General features: G+C 44.3%; 1 pseudogene; it reads right to left on the minus strand.

The window, feature by feature from the left end:
* Positions 1-2,134: 2,134 nt before the first annotated feature.
* The window catches only part of LOC101568838, a 12,402-nt pseudogene continuing 8,877 nt past the window's right edge, over positions 2,135-5,659 (minus strand).

The following is a 5,659-nucleotide window of genomic DNA, read 5'->3' on the forward strand; positions in this document are numbered from 1 at the left end:
GTGCTGTTGCTGCATGACTTGACAGAAATGACAATCCTACTTGAGCACAACATGTGATCCCGTGGTTCATGAAAGCTTCAGTTTGGAAACAGTTGGGTCTGTAAAAAAAAAAAAAGGCATTCAGCAAAATTTTGCTTCATTTCATCTACTTTGCATTGGCGATGATAGTGATTGTGGCTACATTCCCTTCAGGAACACGAATATGGCCGTATTCCCCAAAATCAAGGAATGAATTAAATTCGGGAACCAAAGAAGTATGATATTTGACACTTTTTATCTAAGAAAAAAATATAAATCTTCTAAGAGAGTAGAAACTTGATTTGCATTTCAGTTCTCATTTATTATCTCCCTATTTTTTGTGAGTATTTTCTTCAACTATACTATTAATCATCACAACAGCTCTTTATTGTATTGTATGATAATACTGATTTTTATATATGTTTAAAAAAGGAATGATAAGATCATGACGTTGCTGGTAAACAAAGAAGCAATATTAATTTCCAGTGAACATGCACATGGGATTTCTTCAAGTTGCTTGACTCCACATTCCACAGCTAAGGCTGCGAAGCATCCCTTGGTATTTCCTGACTTTTGTAGCCCAACTGCATAATGAGTGTTTCCCAGGGCTATGATTTAAACCTTAATGTTGTGATGACTATGTAGAATGAACACTAAGCTATTTGATGATAATTTCCAAAATATCAATTCTAAATTTGTGTAAAAGTGCCAGCACAATTTGTATGAATAATGGCTATACGCAGTGCTGGAAAAGAAAATACAAGAACTCAGTTCCATAAATTTACAGTGTTTGAGAAATGACCAAGAAATGAACAATTAGATAACAGAAATGGCAGTAGTTATGGGGGCAGCTATAATACTCATTCAATCAAATAGAGAGAAAAGCAGTCCATACAAGGGATACTAGCAATCTAACTTATCTTAGGTTCCTTTATTTTTGAAAAGATCTAGATAAAATAGATTGGACATGCACTTTGTTTTTGTTGATGCTTATTTTAATATAGTATACAGCCAAGCCATGTCTTCATATAACAGAGGTATCTACCATAGATCTCCTGATATTACTCTTTTTTTGGGGGGGGGGCGGAACTGGGATTGCACTCAGGCCCTTGAGCTTGCCAGGGAAGTGCTTATTCCACTGAGCCATCTTCCTGGCCCCAAATAAATTTTTTTTTTGTAGAACTGGGGGTTGAACTCAGGACCTTGTGCTTGCTAGGCAAGTGCTTATTCCACTGAGCTGTTTTCCTGGCCCATTCTCTTGAAAACAACATAATCACATAAACTTCAGGACATCCATAATGGTGACCATGACAGATTCCTTACAAGTCAGCCTAACACGACATAAGTAACATTTGCTGTTCTTATGTCCACATCAAACACTTCTACTGTGAATACTGCTTACTAAAAATTATAAAAGCAAGACTTTCAAAACAGCAAGAGAAGTATTTTACGCTTTTTTACACTACTAGACACAGTCGTGCTCATGAAAGCCAACCACTGGCACCACTAAGCCACACTTTGAGCTCTTCCACTGGAGCACTTTCCTCCGGAAAAAAAAGGCACTCAGAATGCGAGCTGTCCTTCTGATGTTCCTAATGGCCTCAGGGTACCCGCAGCCTGGGAGCCCCTGATCCTATTGTCCTGTTCCTGGCTGCAGGACTAGAAGGAACTGTGGATTGGGGTTACTTAGTAATTTGTTTGTTTTCATCTTTGTTTGGAGGACAGTGAGTGGTGGTTGGCTGTGTCAGTGCATCACCTGATTTAGCTCATATGGCAACAGAAGGATCCTCCGGGGTCGGGAGCTTTTGGCACACACAGCCTTGCACTGAACTGCCAAACTGAAGATATCTCAGGAGGCCCCTTTAGGCGCCTGTGTGCCCGGTGCTCTGTAGAGCCCCAGGTGCCCTCTGTGCCAAGGGCCAGAGCCTCCTAACCAAACCCAGGACTCTCTTGGCCCGCGGGTCTCTCAGGGTCGGGAAATCACAGGGCAGCGTCAGCAGCGATTCGCTATTGGCTGGTGTCTAGGGCTGAAGGACCAATTACACGTGCGCAGCGGGCGTCACACGTGGCATTGTGCGTAGAACGCTGAGGCGCTCAGTGTAAAACGTTGAGGTGCTCAGTCTTCCGCATATCCGGTTACTGGTCGCTGTGTCAGCTGGAGCGGTCGCCGGTGGACTAGTAGTGGAGCAGCTGGTGAGCCATGGAGGCCCCTGAGGACGAAAGGGCGGGTGCCCGAGGAGGGGCGGGCGACACTGCTGCGCGTGGTGGCCTTGAATTCCTTGAAGTCGGAGGAGCCGCTGGTGCGGGAGGAGAAGGCGTGGTGGGCCAGGAAGGTCCTCAGGAACAACAGAGAGAACAAGATCTGGTGCCGGGTGACCTCCGCTTGCCTTCCTTCGGGAACACTGAACGTGATTTGCAGGAGTTGTATCCTTTCAGAGTGACGGCTGGAGGTGGCCTTGGAGGGCAGGGATTGGTGGAAGAGGCAAACAGGGGCCGTCCATTGAGGACAGAGAAGTGTGGGGGACCTGAAAACAGTGGGGAGTAGGCTGCTAGGAGGGGGTGGGAGGCCAAAGGGATCCTGTGAGGTGTCTGGGGTGGCCTGAGGAGGCGACTGCCTGGCAGCAAGGCAGCCAAGGTTACAAATTCACCTTAACCAGATTCCCACTAGCCACCTTAGGTTCCCTTTCCACCGTCACCAGGACGCAGTACTCGCTTTCAGGTTCTTGAGTCCACTATCCGAGGCCCTTGAACCTGAAGTGCACGCTCAGATCTCACTGAGAGGCTCTGAGCTGCATATGTAAGTTCTGGACGAGGCTGGGCTATGTGGGAGGGCAGCCGGTGTTGTCCAGTCTCTGCCAGAGAGGGTTTATGGGGGTAAAGGCAAGGACCTCCAAGCATTGCCCTAACGAGAGGGTGTGGTGTGCAGGGTGGGACAGGGGCTCTATAAGCTATGGGTAGAACCATATGGCAGAGAGCAAGAGATCTGAGCACTGTTAGTGTGATTTTGTTTCTCTTCTCTTTAGCCTTGTAATGATGGATGACACCCACTATTTACAGCTGGCTTCCACCTTTGTGCTGAGGGAGGTTTCCCTCCTTCTTTCCTTTATGTACAATTGACAGCCTTAGTTCCTTGGGGAACCTCATCTGCAAAAAAAAATTAGATTTCTTCATATTTCAGGACTGGTTGGGAACTTCCCTAGCGTTCTGATTCCTGAGGTACCCTGTAACTTAATTGTAAGGCACTGTTTTCTCAATAGCATTCTGGTGCATAAATGTTTGCTCTTGATGCAAATAAAAATGAAAATAAAATCCACATGTATGAGTTTGTTTTTATCGGTTGATCTGTGTTTTCCTTATATTTGTCTTGGTAGGGGACTGATCCTGTGGTTTAAATAGATCAGGTAATTGAAGATACTTCAGGAAATGGGAGGATGTGAAAATTAATTGAATCTTCCCTTTCAGTATTAACTGCCCTTAGCATTGTGAAGCACACTGGCGCTGTGAGAGTTGAAGTCACACACAAAGTGAACGGCAGTTGCGTAATCGCTGGTTTTATTTTCACGTCTAACATTGCACCTTTCCCTTCATTTTTCAAATGCATGAGCTTGATCTCTTTGTAAAAACATTCACAAGCATATTTTTCAATGGAAGCAGAATGCTGCACTACATCATAATTACTGAACATTTGAACAGCTCAAACCTCCCCCTTCCTTGAATGAGAATTCACAGATATTCCTTATATTAGTCTTTTCAACAATGGTGGTTTAGGGACTGGGGAGATGGCTCAGTGGAATAAGCACTTCCCTGGCAAGCACATGGGCCTGAGTTCAATCCCTGGTTAAAAAAATAGATAAATAAATACAATGGTGGTTTACTTCATAGAGATTCCAGCTCACAGAATGATCACATTCCTTGAGGGAGTTCACACATGCACATACTTCATCTTTCATGACAAGGTACTTTAGCCACATAGATAAAGGAGCCCTCTGAATTTAGGTTTCTACCCTCCCTCCTCAAATGAAGGGAAGGGGCAGTATTTTCCCTGTTGTCTACATTTTAAACTCATGGTCTTATAAAAGACCTTTCATAGTCATGAAGGTGTCAAGAGGCCTTTTCTCTTCTTTTAACTTTCAGAAAATTTTATATCATTTTCACACACTGAAAGAACTAAATTGCTCTTTTAAGTAATTGCTTTCTTAAGACAAGGTATCTCTTTTAAGGCAGAACCATACCCCGTAATTTTAAGTTGAATATGGCCTTGCAGTGCCCTCATAAAATATATTACAAACATGTCCTACAAATGTGCTGAGCTCATACTATGTCTAAGCTGTATAGACTTTTCAGATTTCCTTCATAGGTGATAATTTGTAAATAAAGGACATGGGGCTGGGGAGATGGCTCAGTGGAATAGCGTTTCCCTGGCAAGCGCAAGGGCCTGAGTTCAATCCGCCATTCCGCCAATAAATAAATAAATGCCAGAGTCTCCTCCTCCATTCTAACCTGGATGGCCTTGATTCACTAATTTCTCTCCTCATGAAGTGTTGGGTTTTGTTGTTGCCTGCTCTATCTAGTAGTTTCTAGTTAGATGTCAGCTCTGACCTGACTCCTTGACTGCTGGAATCTCCTGTTTTGCTAGCAGCTTCCATGAGCTGCATTTGGGGATGCTCTTTGGTTGGATCTGTTTGAGCCTTGCTTTGAGAATGAACAGTGGGGATTCAGAGCAGCTCTCAGAGGTAGAGAAATGTTTCCACAAGGAGTATGGAAAGCCTTCTGAGGGCCCTGCCTGTGCCTCTTCCTTAAGAGGAAGAGGGTCTTGCCCTTTTGACCTCATTTCTGGGGATGGAGTCTGCCATGGGTCTTTTTTCTCCTTGACAGGTGGACACGCTTATCTTTAATCCACTTGAGGGGCCGATCCTTTTCTAGGACCCAGAATTTCCTCACATGCTTGTTCTCTTCTGTACTCTGCTGAGTCAGAATCGGGCCCACTAGGGATGTGCAGAGGTCTCTTCTTCTGGGGCCTTCTCTTCACTTGGCCTCTCACCTTGAGATACCTGCTATCTGAACTCTTTGTTGTTGTTAATGTGTCTGTTAATAAGTTTACTGAGGTAAAATTTACAGACTGATGGGTTGGCCAGTTAGCTCAGTGGACTAAAGTGCCTGCTTAGGCAGAGCGCAGCAGCCAGGGTTTGGTCCCAGGCGTGCTGTGTCGGTCCCACTCCTGGAGAGCGCTGAGAAGGCAATTGAGACTGGATGTGGTGGCCTGCATCTGTAATGCCAGTGCTTGGGAGCCTGAAAACTGGAGGATCACTGTGAGCCCAATCTACATAGTGAGACCCTGTAGACCCTGTAACAAATACACAAAAAATTACATATTGTTAATTCCCATCTATGTTATTTTTTAAGTATCTGAGCAAGGACAAAGAGCTGTTTATAGGAAAATCAGGAGTTGAATTGTTAATTTTATTTTTGAAAATAAAAACTGCAAATCCCCTGAGAAAGAGTTATTACTAAGCAAATTCTGGAAGTTTTGTAGCTTCAACCTTTTGGAATCAAAATGCTGGGTATGGGTATGCTTGTTGTATGGGTATATTTGCCCTCAATACCTGTGTTAATCAGGACACAAGGCAATGTGATGCTCTGC

Source organism: Octodon degus, unplaced genomic scaffold, assembly GCF_000260255.1.
Source record: "Octodon degus isolate 3935 unplaced genomic scaffold, OctDeg1.0 scaffold00376, whole genome shotgun sequence".
In the NCBI taxonomy this organism is placed as follows: Eukaryota; Metazoa; Chordata; class Mammalia; order Rodentia; family Octodontidae; genus Octodon; species Octodon degus.